The sequence below is a fragment of the Oncorhynchus kisutch genome, linkage group LG2, assembly GCF_002021735.2.
Source record: "Oncorhynchus kisutch isolate 150728-3 linkage group LG2, Okis_V2, whole genome shotgun sequence".
Taxonomy (NCBI): Eukaryota; Metazoa; Chordata; class Actinopteri; order Salmoniformes; family Salmonidae; genus Oncorhynchus; species Oncorhynchus kisutch.
The window spans coordinates 59,545,275-59,564,097 of NC_034175.2; the positions used below are offsets into that span (position 1 = coordinate 59,545,275).

At 42.3% G+C, this 18,823-nt stretch overlaps 1 protein-coding gene across 3 annotated transcripts in view; it reads left to right on the forward strand.

Moving 5' to 3' along the window:
• The window catches only part of zmym2 (zinc finger, MYM-type 2), a 45,275-nt gene that overhangs the window by 712 nt on the left and 25,740 nt on the right, over nt 1-18,823 (forward strand). Inside the window, exon 1 of one of the 3 annotated variants that reach the window (XM_031798810.1) lies at nt 15,989-16,871. The exons of the other annotated variants lie outside the window; for them this stretch is intronic. The gene's annotated coding sequence lies outside the window, so the exon portion shown is untranslated. Of the gene's footprint in view, nt 1-15,988; nt 16,872-18,823 lie in introns of those variants that run through there. 3 annotated transcript variants of the gene reach the window in all.

The window sequence follows — 18,823 nt, forward strand, 5'->3', positions numbered from 1 at the left end:
GAACGTGTATTTTCTGTGATTGCCCCGGATAGTCTCTGGGGCAACTTTCCAATTAAACCTTTACGTTACACAGGTATCACAAAAACAATACATTTGTTTTGGTTTTCAGACTGTGTTGTGAAAACAAGTCATGTCCACTGAATAGTAATGTGTGTTTGCGTCTGAGCACGGTGGGGTTTTTCTTCTTCTAGCTAGCTATGTAACGTTAGCCTATCATCACATTGACATTTCAAGCAGGGTGGAGTGGTACTGTAGAAACGTGAATAATACTTTGCTTATGCGACTAAACATCACATGGATCGCGAATAACTTGTGATATTTTTTCTGTAATAATAATGGCGCAGTCTCTTTGGCTCGACACCAAGTTCGGCGCTAATCCATTCCGTGGAAGGCCGGGGCAGCAGGGGTGGGAACGGAACTGAACCACGTTTTGTGGTCCTCAAGTTAGCCCACAGACCCCATCTCCCCCGCTCCTCTGTTCGTCAGAGCAGTTTATCGGGTATCAATTAATTATTTGTCATCGGTCTATTGTCCACCTAAAGTTTTGGAACATTTGCTCTAAGTTATCTGAATAAAAATGATAGCATGGCGGGTTGACATCGTTATCCGGTTGACTTGAGTGGAGCCAGAGGAGCTGTGGTCCTCGCGATTGAACAGAGGTTTTACCCGGCTTGTGTAGTCAAGGGCACGGCCTGATGGGGAGAGAGGGAGAGCTTTGGGCCAAATGTGGTAGGCTTTTTCATGTACTGAGTCACATCATTAGGGAGCATCAGCTATTAGTAGCCCCAAACATGGGTCTTAATGGCAATAAATTATATTTGAGTTGCATTCGCAGTCTAGCAGCAGGAATAGAATAGTTTGTAATATGGCATATTCAGGTGTCTGGTAGCTGCTTCACTGTGCATCATGCATCAGTCATTAACAGTGGCTTGAGCTTATATAATATGACAAAATGATAAGAGTACCAGGGACCACCCGGGGTATGATGATGGTATGGGCATGTGCTTGTCGTAATTACATCATACCTAAGTCACTCCCCATGATTTAATGGAAATTTTGCCGTTTTAGCTGTATGCTGTATGCTGTGTTGCCAGTTTGCAGATAATGTATGACACTGTGGCCTGTGAACAGTCTGTCTAATGCAGTGCTTCAGTGTTCAGTTCGAATCCCGAATGTCTCTAACCACACCTCTATTATGAGGGTAGAGGCATCATCTGATAAGTCTTGTTGGCGGAACGTTGCCTGTCCAAGCTCTTTGCAGGAAGTAGACACATGAATGAAGACCACATTCACAGTGCTGCACTGCAGTCTGGAGTCTATTTGCTCCTTGCTGTATCAGTATCAGTGACTTGGTTCTAGCACATATCAACATATGGGTTGTTTTGCTATTTATTTTTGCCATTTTGATATGAATAATGCATGTTGTTACTTTTAATGTATAGAACCCACAACAACCATATGGATACTATTTAACACCTGTCCACCTCCCTTCAAACACTATTGCAAAAGTATTGAGCATAGCTGGCAGATTCGCTTTATAAGGATGTGGAGTAGAGCCCCCACTGTCCTATATGGCGTTTGTAGAAGCCTTTTTTTCAAAACACGAATAAACCGATTAGGGATCTTGAACACCACCCCACTTCATTTCCCTGTTGCATTTTCTGTCATATAAGTGTGAGAAGAAGAATTACAGCAGAGAGATTGGTCAGAACTTCTGATTTCATCAAGCACGCAAACAAACAAATCTTGGAATTGAATTTATCAAATGGAAAGGAAACAACTTATTACAGCTCTTATTTCCTGAGTGGAATTAAATGGGATTTTTGTCAACGTGTCACATTAGATTCAACTAGGCTACTTGATTTAGCCCCCAATTGGTAACTTTTTAAAAGGACATGGTCCATATTATCAGGTATGCTATTAGCAATAAGCATGATAACCTGTAACCCAACTGAATCAGCATAATGGCTATAAATAAATAGGCTGAAGCATGGGATTGCCTATCTGCATTTACCCTGTTGGGCTAATCATTAGTAGAGTCCTGCATTGGGTCAGATACCCATGGGTGAGCCACAAAAAAATCAGCTGGCGGGTGGAATTAAAACATTCTTTCAACCCTTGGGTTGGTTAGCAGTTTAGAATAATGACATTTTAAATCAAGATAATACACTTTGTGATGCGAATTCTATTCTGTGCGAGGCAGATTAATCTGCGGATTAATTGTCGGAGTACAGGACCTTGTGCGTTTCAGGTCAAATAACAACCCAGTGTTTATATCCCAGGACAAATGAGCTAGCAACAGAAATCTAGCTAGCTAAATTGCCATAAATGTTTAATGCTTTTTGACCTGTCCCCAAATTAATATAATTGGTTCAGAGTTTGTTTTGATATTTCAACCTGCGTGTCCTGATTGCTTCTGGTGTGGGTGAACAAAATCAACTTGCGCGTGATGGCGCACACGCGCGTACAGTTTGGTCAGCAGGCTACCAGCCATGCACGCATTGAGATGTGGAGCCGGGAACTGTCCCCTATTTGTGTGGTGCTAAAACGTTTCTAATTTGTCCATTTGCAGAGCTTATGTTCCCTCTCCCCACATGAGAATACGACACATTGCCAAGTGCACTTTCCCTGGATTGCCTAGCTCACACAAAAATGGCTAACATAGGCCTAACCTGGAGAAATAAAAATAAAGGTTATGAATAGGGAATAGACTGCAACACCAACGTTGAAACATGCTGCGTGAGTAAAATCCCCCGTTTGGAAGGACATTAACAGGGTAGATAAATATACACCCTGCACAAAGTTTTTGATAATTCAGTTAATTATCAGTTGTTTACATTTATTCAGGCTTTCGTTCATTAGACCAAATGCAGGCCATATAAAGTGTAAACCGCTACTGCTGGTAAAAGTTTGAGTGGCCTACTAAATAAATGTAGCCTATTTTTGAAGCCTATATTTGATTCTCGTAATCTCGAGAGGAATATTTATCTCGCATAGAACACACAACAAGCCGACTAGGCAAATAGATCAACTATCCTACTATGGGGTTGTATGATTTTTCGATTCATTACTCATTTTGTTTGCAGAGGAAAAGTAAATGTAGACTGTTCCAGCATCTTCAAAGTGCGCCACGGTATAAATATTTTATCATATTCTAGATTTTCTTTGGGGTGGCGCAGTACCACAGCTAAATGACAGCAGCGAAAACACGGATGTTTACTAAACTCAACTAAACTCAAAAAAGAAACGTCCCTTTTTCAGGACCCCGTCTTTCAAAGATAATTAGTAAAAATCCAAATAGCTTCACAGATCTTCATTATAAAGGGTTTAAACACTGTTTCCCATGCTTGTTCAATGAACCATAAACAATTAATAAACATGTACCTGTGGAACGGTTGTTAAGACACTAACAGCTTACAGACGGTAGGCAATTAAGGTCACAGTTATGAAAACTTAGAACACTAAAGAGGCCTTTCTACTGACTCTGAAAAACACCAAAAGAAAGAAGCACAGGGTTTCCTGCTCAGCTGTGTGAACGTGCCTCAGGCATGCTGCAAGGAGGCATGAGAACTGCAGATGGCCAGGGCCAGGGCAATAAATTGTAATGTCCGTACTGTGAGACGCCTAAGACAGAGCTAGAGGGAGACAGGACGGACAGCTGATCGTCCTCGCAGTGGCAGACAGGATCGGCACATCCAAGCATCACACCTGCGGGACAGGTACAGGATGGCAACAACAACTGCCCGAGTTACACCAGGAACGACTGTCCACAATAGGCTGAGAGAGGCTGGACTGAGGGCTTGTAGGCCTGTTGTAAGGCAGGTCCTCACCAGACATCACCGGCAACAACGTCGCCTATGGGCACAAACCCAACGTCGCTGGACAAGAGAGGACTGGCAAAAAGTGCTCTTCACTGACGAGTCAAGGTTTTGTCTCACCAGGGGTGGGACAGGGATTCGCGATTATTGTCAAAGGAATGAGCGTTACACCGAGGCCTGTACTCTGGAACGGGATCGATTTGGAGGCTGAGGGTCCGTCATGGTCTTGGGCGGTGTGTCACAGCATCATCGGACTAAGCTTGTTGTCATTGCAGGCAATCTCTACACTGTGCGTTACAGGGAAGACATCCTCCTCCCTCATGTGGTACCCTTCCTGCAGGCTCATCATGACATGACCCTCCAGCATGACAATGCCACCAGCCATACTGCTCGTTCTGTCTGTGATTTCCTGCAAGACAGGAATGTCAGTGGCCAGCGAAGAGCCCGAATCACAATCCCATTGAGCACGTATGGGACCTGTTGGATCGGAGGGTGAGGGCTAGGGCCATTCCCCCCAGAAATGTCCCGGGAACTTGCAGGTGTCTTGGTGGAAGAGTGGGGTAACATCTCACAGCAAGAACTGGCAAATCTGGTGCAGTCCATGAAGAGGAAATGCTCTGCAGTACTTAATGCAGCTGGTGGCCACACCAGATACTGACTGGTACTTTTTATTTTGATCCCCCCTTTGTTCAGGGACAAATTATTAAATTTCTGTTAGTCACTTCTCTGTGGAACTTGTTCAGTTTATGTCTCAGTTGTTGAATCTTGTTATGTTCATACAAATATTTATACATGTTAAGTTTGCTGAAAATAAATGCTGTTGACAGTGAGAGGACATTTTGTTTTTTTGCCGAGTTTATGTTGTCATAACAGAATGGCCATTCAGTTGTGTTCAGCTTTGGTCTTTGGGGGTGTCAATCGCAATCATAAAAGGCTTTATAACATTGACCATTCATGGCTTGACTTTAACTTTTTTAGCCACTTGTTCCTCGGGTAAGTAGGACTGATGTTTTTACTTGTCCGAAAGCTCAAGTCACTTCTCCAACAAAAAAAATGGTCCGTAACACCATGGGCCAAAAAATTTGACTGAAAATTGTGTGTATGATGCAAGGAACCACTTCAGAAAATAACCTTCATTATTATCACTGTTATTGACACAATGAAAGGCTACTGGTCTCTGATCCAATGTATTATTTCTCCTGCCGTTATGGCATTGAGCAAGGTACTTAACCCCCCACAAAGTAAAATATTGCACTGATAGGCTACTGGACAAAACACATGTGGTCCGTCAACCCTCCATCTGGAGAGCTACTGGGTGTGCAGGCTTTTGATCCATCCTTGCTCAAACACATCAGAGTCAGCTTATCAAGGTCCTGTTGAGCAGCTGATTTTTTTATTTTATTTTATTTTTTACAATGTGGTGTGTTCGAGCAGGGCTGGAGCAAAAGCCTGCAAACCCAGTAGCTCTCCTGGACTCTCTAGGAGTGTTGACCACCCTGCAACGTTACAATTACAACCAAATACTTTTAATGTTTTTATTAAATAATTCCCTCATTCAATGAACCAGGGATCAAATGAATAAGGTGGGCAAGGTAGCTAATTAAGATGTTTATCTATTTGTAAAGTGAAAATATTCCATGTTCAGGGGAGATCTTGACAGCATAGGAGTTACTTGTCAATCAGGCTATTCAAATAATACACTGCTCAAAAAAATTAAGGGAACACTTAAACCACACAATGTAACTCCCAAGTCAATCACACTTCTGTGAAATTAAACTGTCCACTTAGGAAGCAACACTGATTGACAATACATTTCACATGGTGTTGTGCAAATGGAATAGACAACAGGTGGAAATTATAGGCATTTAGCAAGACACCCCAAATAAAGCAGTGGTTCTGCAGGTGGGAGCACAGACCACTTCTTAGTTCCTATGCTTCCTGGCTGATGTTTTGGTCACTTTTGAATGCTGGTGGTGCTTTCACTCTAGTGGTAGCATGAGACAGAGTCTACAACCCACACAAGTGCCTCAGGTAGTGCAGCTCATCCAGGATGGCACATCAATGCGAGCTGTGGCAAGAAGGTTTGCTGTGTCTGTCATCGTAGTGTACAGAGCATGGAGGCGCTACCAGGAGACAGGCCAGTACATCAGGAGACGTGGAGGAGGCCGTAGGAGGGCAACAACCCAGCAGCAGGGTTGTGCAAGGAGGAGCAGGAGGAGCACTGCCAGAGCCCTGCAAAATGACCCCCAGCAGGCCACAAATGTGCATGCGTCTGCTCAAACGGTCAGAAACAGACTCCATGAGGGTGGTATGAGGGCCCGACGTCCACAGGTGGGGTTGTGCTTACAGCCCAACACCGTGCAGGACGTTTGGCATTTGCCAGAGAACACCAAGATTGGCAAATTCGCCACTGGCGCCCTATGCTCTTCACAGATGAAAGCAGGTTCACACTGAGCACATGTGACAGACGTGACAGTCTGGAGACGCCATGGTGAACGTTCTGCTGCCTGCAACATCCTCCAGCATGACCGGTTTGGCGGTGGGTCAGACATGGTGTGGGGTGGCATTTCTTTGGGGGGCCGCACAGCCCTCCATGTGCTCGCCAGAGGTAGCCTGACTGCCATTAGGTACCAAGATGAGATCCTCAAACCCCTTGTGAGACCATATGCTGGTGTGGTTGGCCCTGGGTTCCTCCTAATGCAAGACAATGCTAGACCTCATGTGGCTGGAGTATGTCAGCAGTTCCTGCAAGAGGAAGGCATTGATGCTATGGACTGGCCCACCCGTTCCCCAGACCTGAATCCAATTGAGCTCATCTGGGACATCATGTCTCGCTCCATCCACCAACGCCACGCTGCACCACAGACTGTCCAGGAGTTGGCGGATGCTTTAGTCCAGGTCTGGGAGGAGATCCCTCAGGAGACCATCCGCCACCTCATCAGGAGCATGCCCAGGCGTTGTAGGGAGGTCATACAGGCACGTGGATGCCACACACACTACTGAGCCTCATTTTTACTTGTTTTAAGGACATTACATCAAAGTTGGATCAGCCTGTAGTGTAGTTTTCCACTTTAATTTTGCGTGTGACTCCAAATCCAGACCTCCATGGGTTGATAAATTTGATTTCCATTGATTATTTTTGTGTGATTTTGTTGTCAACACATTCAACTATGTAAAGAAAAAACTATTTAATAAGAATATTTCATTCATTCAGATCTAGGATGTGTTATTTTAGTGTTCCCTTTATTTTTTTGAGCAGTGTATTTAAAAAAAACTTTGTCAGAAATACATGGCCAGTATTGAAGAGAGGAGAATCCTAGCCAATTTTGAGCACTTGCCAGACTGTTTTACAACCGGACTAGTATCCAGTATTGGTTTCATCAACTGCGTGTTGTCCATTTGCAGTTATACAGGAGTGCGGTAGAAAGATATTTTAGGACATCCGGCTAGAGGTCGACCGATTATCATTTTCCCCCGCTGATACCGATTATTGGAGGACAAAAAAGCCGATAACGATTAATTGGCCGATGTTTTAAAAAATGTATTTTTAATAATGACAATTACAACAATACTGAATGAACACTTTTTTTTACTTAATATAATTCACCTCAAATAAATAATGACACATGTTCAATTTGGTTTAAATAATGCAAATACAAAGTGTTGGAGAAGAAAGTAAAAGTGCAATATGTGCCATGTAAGAAAGCTAACGTTTAAGTTCCTTGCTCAGAACATGAGAAAATATGAAAGCTGGTGGTTCCTTTTAACATGAGTCTTCAATATTCCCAGGTAAGAAGTTTTAGGTTGTAGTTATTATAGGACTATTTCTCTCTATACCATTTGTATTTCATATACCTTTGACTATTGGATGTTCTTATAGGCACTTTAGTATTGCCAGTGTAACAGTATAGCTTCCGTACCTCTCCTCGCTCCTACCTGGGCTCAAATCAGGAACACAACAACAACAGCCAACCTTGAAGCAGCTTTACCCAGGCAGAGCAAGGGGAACAACTACTCCAAGTCTCAGAGAGAGTGACGTTTGAAACGCTATTAGCGTGCACCCCGCTAACTAGCTAGCCATTTCACATCACATCGTTACACCAGCCTAATCTCGGGAGTTGATAGGCTAAACAGTAGGGCACGAAGTGCCGTTTGAATGAATGCTTATGAGCCTGCTGGTTCCTACCATCGCTCAGTCAGACTGCTCTATCAAATCATAGACTTAATTATAACATAATAACACACAGAAATGCGAGCCTTCGGTCATTAATATGGTCAAATCTGGAAACTCGAAAAACAAGACGTTTATTATTTCGGTGAAATACGGAACCGTTCCGTATTTTATCTAACGGGTGGCATCCATCAGTCTAAATATTCCTGTTACATTGCACAACCTTCAATGTTATGTCATAATTACGTAAAATTCTGGCAAATTAGTTCGCAATGATCCAGGCGGCCCAAACTGTTGCATATACCCTGACTCTGCGTGCAATGAACGCAAGAGAAGTGACACAATTTCACCTGGTTAATATTGCCTGCTAACCTGGATTTCTTTTAGCTAAATATGCAGGTTTAAAAATATATACTTCTGTGTATTGATTTTAAGAACGGCATTGGTGTTTATGGTTAGGTACACGTTGGAGCAACGACAGTCCTTTTTCGCACTGCATCGATTATATGCAACGCAGGACACGCTAGATAAACTAGTAATATCATCAACCATGTGTAGTTATAACTAGTGATTATGATTGTTTTTTATAAGATAAGTCTAATGCTAGCTAGCAACTTACCTTGGCTTCTTATTGCATTCGCGTAACAGGCGGGCTCCTCGTGAGGCAGGTGGTTAGAGCGTTGGACTAGTTAACCGTAAGGTTGCAAGATTGAATCCCTGAGCTGACAAGGTAAAAATCTGTCGTTCTGCCCCTGAACAAGGCAGTTAACTCACCGTTCCTAGGCCGTCATTGAAAATAAGAATGTGTTCTTAACTGACTTGCCTAGTTAAATAAAGAAAAATCGGCAAAATCGGCGTCCAAAATTACTGATTTCCGATTGTTATGAAAACTTGAAATCGGCCCTAATTAATCGGCCATTCCGTTTTAATCGGTCGACCTCTACATCAGACATGTCAATGACCTTAAAGCCTGTTAATAGCTAAATAGTTAACAAGATAACCAGCCAAACTACACTATGTTTTGAATTTGCTGTCTAGTTAGTCGGTTGTATATCATTGTTTTTCCTGCTGCGCAATGTCTCTCTTTCTCTCGCAATTCAATTCAAGGGCTTTATTGGCATGGGAAAGATATGTTAACATTGCCAAAGCAAGTGAAATAGATCATAAACAAAAGTGAAATAAACAGTAAAAATGTACAGTAAACATTACACTCAGACGTTCCAAAAGAATGAAGACATTTCAAATATCATATTATGTCTATATAGGGTGTTGTAACGATGTTCAAGGGGAAAATGATTATGGGTTGTATTTACAATGTTGTTTCTTATTCTCTGGTTGATGTTTTCTTGTGGCAACAGGTCACACATATTCCTGCTGTGATGGCACACTGGTATTTTACCCAGTAAATATGGGAGTTTATCCAAATTTGGTTTGTTCTCAAATTCTTTGTGGATTGTGTAATCTCAGGGAAATATGTGTCTCTAATATGGTCATACATTTGGCAGGAGGTTAGGAAGTGCAGCTCAGTTTCCACCTCATTTTATGGGCAGTGTGCACATAGCCTGTCTTCTCTTGAGAGCCAGGTCTGCCTACGGCGGCCTTTCTCAATAGCAAGGCTATGCTCACCGAGTCTGTACATAGTCAAAGTTTTCCTTAAGTTTGGGTCAGTCACAATGGTCAGGTATTCTGCCACTGTGTACTCTGTTTAGGGGCCAAATAGCATTCTAGATTGCTCAGTTTTTTTGTCAATTCTTTCCAATGTGTCAAGTAATTCTCTTTTTGTTTTCTCATGATTTGGTTGGGTCTAATTGTGTTGCTGTCCTGGGGCTCTGTGGGGTCTGTTTATGTTTGTGAACAGAGCCCCAGAACCAGCTTGCTTAGGGGACTCTTCTCCATGTTCATCTCTCTGCAGGGGATGGCTTTGTTATGGAATATTTGGGAATCGCTTCCTTTTAGGTGGTTGTAGAATTTAACGTCTCTTTTCTGGATTTTGATAAGTTGCGGGTATCGGCCTAATTTTGCTCTGCATGCATTATTTGGTGTTTGTTGTACACTGAGGATATTTTTGCAGAATTCTGCATGCAGTCTCAATTTGGTGTTTGTCCCATTTCGTGAATTCTTGGTTGGTGAGCAGACCCCAGACCTCACAATCATAAAGGGCAATGGGTTATTTAACTGATTCAAGTATTTTTAGCCAAATCCTAATTGATATGTCAAATTTTATGTTCCTTTTGATGGCATAGAAGGCCCTTCTTACCTTGTCTCTCAGCTCGTTCATAGCTTTGTGGAAGTTACTTGTGGCGCTGATGTTTAGGCTGAGGTATGTTTTTTTTGTGTGCTCTAGGGCAATGGTGTCTAGATGGAATTTGTATTTATGGTCCTGGCAACTGGACCAAAAATACTTGACCACAAATACTCTCCTCTGGTAACCGCCCGCTGGCACACACCAAGTGTGTGTGATGCACACACCGCGACTTTTCTAAGATTTTCATTGACCAAAAATTTGCTCAAACTGGGCAAATAACTCGCTAGTAATTATTATCAACAAATGTGCCAACGTGGCTCACTTGGATCTCAAACACATCTCACGACTGCATGATTGAAAGACTGCAGGCCTATAATAATTATACTCCAATGTGCTCTGCAGATATTGAGAGAACAGTGAGCAAAACATTGCATCAATTCTGATCCAATTATGATCGGAGTAGCCTATTTGTTTGATATAGTGATTTTTTTTTTGCATGATTTTTTTTCTGGTTCATTCAGACAACTTAAGTCTTTTGTCCAACATTTGTTTTTACTTGCCCGAGGCAAGTAAAAAAAGCGTTTAATATTAGAGGTCGACCGATTATGATTTTTCAACACCTATACCGATTATTGGAGGACCAAAAAAAGCCAATACTCAAATAAATAATGAAAAATGTTCAATTTGCTTTAAATAATGCAAAACACACAGAAATACGAGCCTAGGTCATTAATATGGTTGAATCTGGAAACTATCATTTCGAAAATAAAATGTTTATTATTTCAGTGAAATACTGAACCGTTAGGTATTTTATCTAACGGGTGGCATCCCTCAGTCTAAATATTGCTGTTACATTGAAGGTTATACAATGTTATGTCATAATTACGTAAAATTCTGGCAAATTCGTTTGCAACGAGCCAGGCTGCGCAAACTGTTGCATATACCCTGACTCTGTGCAATGAACGCAAGAGAAGTGACACAATTTCACCTGGTTAATATTGCCTGCTAACCTGTATTTCTTTTTGCTAAATATGCAGGTTTAAAAATATATACTTCTGTGTATTGATTTTAAGAACGGCATTGGTGTTTATGGTTAGGTACAGTCGTGCAACGATGGTGCTTTTTTCACAAATGCGCTGTTGTTAAATCACCCCCCTGCGTTGCATCGATTATATGCAACGCAGGACACGCTAGTAATATAATCAACCATGTGTAGTTAACTAGTGATTATGATTGATTGATTGATTGTTTTTTATAAGATAAGTTTAATGCTAGCTAGCAACTTACCTTGGCTTCTTACTGCATTCGCGTAACAGGCAGGCTCCTCGTGGAGTGCAATGAGAGGCAGGTGGTTAGAGCGTTGGACTAGTTAACTGTAAGGTTGCAAGATTGAATCCCGGAGCTGACAAGGTAAAAATCTGTCGTTCTTCCCCTGAACAAGGCAGTTAACCCACCGTTCCTAGGCCGGCTTTGTAAATAAGAATGTGTTCTTAACTGACTTGCCTAGTTAAATAAAGGTGTAAAAGAAGAAATAAAAAATTGTCCAAATCCAAAAATACCGATTTCCGATTGTTATGAAAACTTGAAATCGGCCCGAAATAATCGGTCGTTCCGATTAATCGGTCGACCTCTAGTTAATATCGAGCCCTGCCGTTGCAACTACAATCAGTTGCAGTCTACAATCATAATTTATTTAGTGGACTGGATTATGCACTGCGTATACAAAACATTAAGAAAGCCTGCTTTTTCCATGACATAGACTGACCAGAGGAATCCAGGTGAATGCTATGATTCCTTATTGATGTCACTTGTTAAATCCACTTCAATCAGTGTAGATGAAGGGGAGGAGACAAGTTAAAGAAGGATTTTTAAGCCATGAGACAATTGAGAGATGGATTATGTCTTACCCATTCACCCTCTGAATGGCACAGATACAAAACATTTGAAGGGTGGCCAGGCACACTGTTTTTTTTACCCCTTTTTCTCCCCAATTTCGTGGTATCCAATTGTTTTTAGTAGCTACTATCTTGTCTCATCGCTACAACTCCCGTACGGGCTCGGGAGAGACGAAGGTTGAAAGTCATGCGTCCTCCGATACACAACCCAACCAAGCCGCACTGCTTCTTAACACAGCGCCATCCAACCCGAAAGCCAGCCGCACCAATGTGTCGGAGGAAACACCGTGCAACTGCGCCCGGCCCGCCACAGGAGTCGCTGGTGCGCAATGAGACAAGGATTTCCCTTCCGGCCAAACCCTCCCTAACCTGGACGACGCTAGGCCAATTGTGCGTCGCCCCACGGACCTCCCGGTCGCGGCTGGTTACGACAGAGCCTGGGCGCGAACCCAGTGTCTCTGGTGGTACAGCTGGAACTGCAACAATTTCCCATGTATATCAAGACTGGTCCACCACCCAAAGGACTTCCAGCCAACTTTAAACAACTGTGGGAAGCATTGGAGTCAACATGAGCCAGGATCCCAATGGAACGTTTGACACCTTGTGGACCCATACTGATTTTTAGGGAGGCTAAAGTTACCGATATATCTACCGATATATGTTTTTTTTTAGAGGTGGAATGAAAAAACAACCTTTTTTTAAAGGCCCCCTTCAGAGGAAGTTGCTGCCACTATTTCGACCTAATTCCTTTCCTATTGCAGAAATGCTAATTTAGTTCCACTCTCGGAACACGGACAGACATGGCTCCTTGTAAATATTGATTAATCGGGCGTACACATCTCCACCTTGCAACATGTGCACAGCCCATGCGGTGTCTGACACAGCCCACACTCTGTGATTTGTAAACAAACCCAACAGCCAGGCTCAGGGAAGCTTAGCTATGAAGCACAGCACCGTTAAACTGTTAATGGTAACGTTAGCTACGACATGGTGAATGACAATCCACTTTCCTCCTCCCTTGTCTGCAACGGAATTTAATGATCAAGGATGAATACAGAGTTTAGCAGTAATACTGGAGTTTTACCAGCAAAGCTAGAGGTTAGCTAACCTAGCTACTCCTTGGACTAAAAAATCTAGCTAACTACCGGTAACTGTTAGCAACTGTGGATAATTGGTTACAAAGCAGCAGCGCCCCTTGCATTAAGGCATTCGAAAAATATATATAGTTTATTAGGTACACCCATCTAGTACCTGGTTGGAACCCCCTTTACCCCCGGAACAGCCTGAATTCTTTGGACATGGATTCTATAAGGTGTTGGAAATGTTCCACAGGGATGTTGGTCCATGCTGATGCGATGGCATCACAAAGTTGCGATGGCAGCATGCTGAGAACAGCCCGTTCCATCTCATCACAAAGATGCTCTATTGGGTTTGGTCAGCAACAATGTGCAGATACGCTATGGCGTTCATTCATTGCTTAATTGGTACCCACACCAGTACACCACCACCACCAGCCTGTACCGTTGACACCAGGCAGGATGGGTCCATGGACTCATGCTGCTTACGCCAAATCCTGACTCTGCTGTCAGCATGATGCAACAGGAACCGGGATTCGTCGGCTCCGGCAATGTTTTTCCACTCGTCTATTGTCCAGTGTTGGTGAAGCCGCTTCTCCTTGTTTTTAGCTGATAGGAGTGGAACCCGGTATGGTCGTCTGCTGCAATAGCCCATACTTGACAAGGATCGACGAGTTGTGTGTTCCGTGATGTCGTTCTGCGCACCACTGTTATACTGTGTCATTATTTTGTATGTTTGTGGCCCGCCTGTTAGCTTGCATGATTTTAGTTGGTTATGTAAACATTATTAGAACAGGCATTGAATGATAAACAGAACAAAACATGGTACCATTCAGTGATATTTTTCGAAAACAATTTAATCCACATCCTCACTTGGTCAGTATTACAATATTGCTGCTTGCTCAGCCCCATGTCCTAGGTCTGCATCACACAGCCTGGGAGGACTCAGTCCTGTAAGACACATGATACACATGTATCATGTTATACACCTGGGTCAAGCCACCCATGATTGTCCAGTCTTGTTGTTGTCCTGACTCTACTTTACTTGACCTTGGTGGTGTATGGATTTTAGCAGGGTTGGGCAATCATGCACAATGACCTGATTTGCATTTTTTGGGAGAGAGAATCCTCTCTTCTGGGCGTGTGTGAGCTATGATGATATTTTCAGTGGCAGGCCTGCACTCTGGACAAACTTCAGTGAGGCTGTTGACTCCTGAAACACAGACACAAAGGTGGAGTTAGTGAAAAGTCACAGGGTATACATTGATCCATGACTGACAGACTAAGTTCTATGAGCTTGACAATGACATACTCAAGCATTCTCTGTGGAGAGGAAGGTGTCTGGCCATTTTAACTTTATTTAACTAGGCAAGTCAGTTAAGAACAAATTGTTATTTACAATGATGGCCTAAGAACAGTGGGTTAACTGCCTTGTTCAGGGGCAGAACAATAGACTTTTACCTTGTCAGCTCAGGTATTCGATTTAGCCACCTTTCGGTTACTGGCCCAACACTCTAACCACTAGGCTACTTGCCGCCCCATCGTTTCACTTCTGTGGCCATGCATAGCAGAGGGGGGTTGGGGATGGGTAGCCTAAGATAAAATGGCACATAGGCAGCAACAATATTAGTTCTCACATTTTGGTGGCTGTTGGAATGTTATTCTTCTAAACACAGAAGTGCAACATTGCGGGATTAACTAATTTCACCAGCTATATACACAAGAGGTCGACCGATTATGATTTTTCAACGCCGATACTGATTATTGGAGGACCAAAAAAGCCCATACCGATTAATCGGCCGATTAATTTTTAAAAATATATATTATAAAAAAAAAAGTTGTATTTGTAATAATGACAATTACAACAATACTGAATTAACACTTATTTTAACTTAATATAATACATCAATAAAATCAATTTAGCCTCAAGTAGGTAATGAAACATCAATTTGGTTTAAATAATGAAAAAACAAAGTGTTGGAGAAGAACGTAAAAGTGCAATATGTGCTATGTAAGAAAGCTAACGTTTCAGTTTCTTACTCAGAACATGAGAACATATGAAAGCTGGTGGTTCCTGGTGGTCTTCAATATTCCAGGTAAGAAGTTTTAGGTTGTAGTTATTATAGGACTATTTCCCTCTTTACCATTTGAATTTCATGAACCTTTGACTATTGGATGTTCTTATAGGCACTTTAGTATTGCCAGTGTAACAGTATAGCTTCCGTTCCTCTCCTCGCTCCGCCCTGGGCTCGAACCAGCAACACAACGACAACAGCTACACTCGAAGCAGCATTACCCATGCAGAGCAAGGGAAACAACCACCCCAAGGCTCAGAGCGAGTGAAGTTTGAAACGCTATTAGCGCGCGCTAACTAGCCAGCCATTTCACTTCGGTCACACCAGCCTCATCTCGGGAGTCGATAAACAGCGCAATGCTTGATGCACAACGAAGAGCTGCTGGCAAAACGCACGAAAGCTCTGTTTGAATGAATGTTACCATGGCTTACTGCATTTGCGTAACAGGCAGTCAGTCTCCTTGTGGAGTGCAACGAGAGAGAGGCAGGTCGTTATTGCGTTGGACTAGTTAACTGTAAGGTTGCAAGATTGTATCCCCCGAGCTGACAAGGTGAAAATCTGTCTTTCTGCCCCTGAATGAGGCAGTTAACCTACCGTTCCTAGGCCGTCATTGAAAATAAGAATGTGTTCTTAACTGACTTGCCTAGTTAAATAAAGATTAAATAAAGGTGTAAAAAAAAAAATACAGATTTCCGATTGTTATGAAAACTTGAAATCAGCCCTAATTAATCGGCCATTCCGATTAATCGGTCGACCTCTAATATACACCCAATCTCTCATATTCGATAGCAAGCTAGCTTGCTAATTAAAACATAATTATGTTTTGTCCTTACAACTTTACCTGAACTGTAGTTTTTATATTACTTTGCAGTATTTTGTGTCACATTGGCCAGCAAGCACACATTCTCTTTGATAGCTATGTTTATTACTCTGGAGACAACTTGCAGTTTTAGAGAGAGCTTTGTGTTTTGTAACATGAAAACGGTGTAGTCACGTTAGTACTGGTAAAGCAGTGATTTACTCGGTGCCTTCAGAAAGTATTCACACCCCTTGAGTTTTTCCACATTTTGTTGTGTTACAGCCGGAATATAAAATGAGATTTTTTTTCCTTCTTACTGGCCTACATACAATACCCCATAATGTCAGTGGAATTATGTTTTTAGAAATGCTTACAAATGAATGAAAAATGAAAAGCTGAAATGTCAGTGCAATATTTTACTTTGTGGGGGGGGTCAATAAATATTCAACACCTTTGTTTTGGCAAGCCTAAATAAATTCAGGAGTAAACATTTGCTAAAGTCACGTAATAAGTTGCATGGATTCACTCTGTGCAATAATAATGTTTAACAATTATATATATCTTTTTTTGTGTTTTACCCTCTTCTTCTCCCCAATTTTGATCTCGTCTCATCGCTGCATCTCCCCAACGGGTTTGGGAGGCGAAGGTCGAGTCATGTGCCCCCTGAAACATGCCCCGCCGAACCGCGCTTCTTAACACCTGCCTGCTTAACCCGGAAGTCAGCCAATTGTGCTCCACCCTATGGGACTCCCGATCACAGCCAGTTGTGATACAGCCCAGGATCGAACCCGGGTCTGTAGTGACACTTCTAGCACTGCAATGCAGTGCCTTAGACCACTGCCCCACTCTGGAGGCCCCCTTAACTTGATTTTTTAATGACTGCCTAATTTCTGTATCCCACACATACAATTAAGGTCCCTCAGTCGAGCAGTGAATTTAAAGCACAGATTCAACCACAAAGACCAGGGAGGTTTTCCAATGCATCGCAAAGAAGGGAATCTATTGGTAGATGGGGAAAAAACAAACATTGAATATACAGTGCCTTGCGAAAGTATTCGGCCCCCTTGAACTTTGCGACCTTTTGCCACATTTCAGGCTTCAAACATAAAGATATAAAACTGTATTTTTTTGTGAAGAATCGACAACAAGTGTGACTCAATCATGAAGTGGAACGACATTTATTGGATATTTCAAACATTTTTAACAAATCAAAAACTGAAAAATTGGGCGTGCAAAATTATTCAGCCCCTTTAAGTTAATACTTTGTAGCGCCACCTTTTGCTGCGATTTAAAGCTGTAAGTCGCTTGGGGTATGTCTCTATCAGTTTTGCACATCGAGAGACTGACATTTTTTCCCATTCCTCCTTGCAAAACAGCTCGAGCTCAGTGAGGTTGGATGGAGAGCATTTGTGAACAGCAGTTTTCAGTTCTTTCCACAGATTCTCGATTGGATTCAGGTCTGGACTTTGACTTGGCCATTCTAACACCTGGATATGTTTATTTTTGAACCATTCGATTGTAGATTTTGCTTTATGTTTTGGATCATTGTCTTGTTGGAAGACAAATCTCCGTCCCAGTCTCAGGTCTTTTGCAGACTCCATCAGGTTTTCTTCCAGAATGGTCCTGTATTTGGCTCCATCCATCTTCCCATCAATTTTAACCATCTTCCCTGTCCCTGCTGAAGAAAAGCAGGCCCAAACCATGATGCTGCCACCACCATGTTTGACAGTGGGGATGGTGTGTTCAGGGTGATGAGCTGTGTTGCTTTTACGCCAAACATAACGTTTTGCATTGTTGCCAAAAAGTTCAATTTTGGTTTCATCTGACCAGAGCACCTTCTTCCACATGTTTGGTGTGTCTCCCAGGTGGCTTGTGGAAAACTTTAAACAACACTTTTTATGGATATCTTTAAGAAATGGCTTTCTTCTTGCCACTCTTCCATAAAGGCCAGATTTGTGCAATATACGACTGATTGTTGTCCCATGGACAGAGTCTCCCACCTCAGCTGTAGATCTCTGCAGTTCATCCAGAGTGATCATGGGCCTCTTGGCTGCATCTCTGATCAGTCTTCTCCTTGTATGAGCTGAAAGTTTAGAGGGACGGCCAGGTCTTGGTAGATTTGCAGTGGTCTGATACTCCTTCCATTTCAATATTATCACTTGCACAGTGCTCCTTGGGATGTTTAAAGCTTGGGAAATCTTTTTGTATCCAAATCCGGCTTTAAACTTCTTCACAACAGTATCCCGGACCTGCCTGGTGTGTTCCTTGTTCTTCATGATGCTCTCTGCGCTTTTAACGGACCTCTGAGACTATCACAGTGCAGGTGCATTTATACGGAGACTTGATTACACACAGGTGGATTGTATTTATCATCATTAGTCATTTAGGTCAACATTGGATCATTCAGAGATCCTCACTGAACTTCTGGAGAGAGTTTGCTGCACTGAAAGTAAAGGGGCTGAATAATTTTGCACGCCCAATTTTTCAGTTTTTGATTTGTTAAAAAAGTTTGAAATATCCAATAAATGTCGTTCCACTTCATGATTGTGTCCCACTTGTTGTTGATTCTTCACAAAAAAATACAGTTTTATATCTTTATGTTTGAAGCCTGAAATGTGGCAAAAGGTCGCAAAGTTCAAGGGGGCCGAATACTTTCGCAAGGCACTGTACCTTTGAGCATGGTGAAGTTATTAATTACACTTTGGATGGTGTATCAATACACCCAGTCACTACAAAGATGCAGG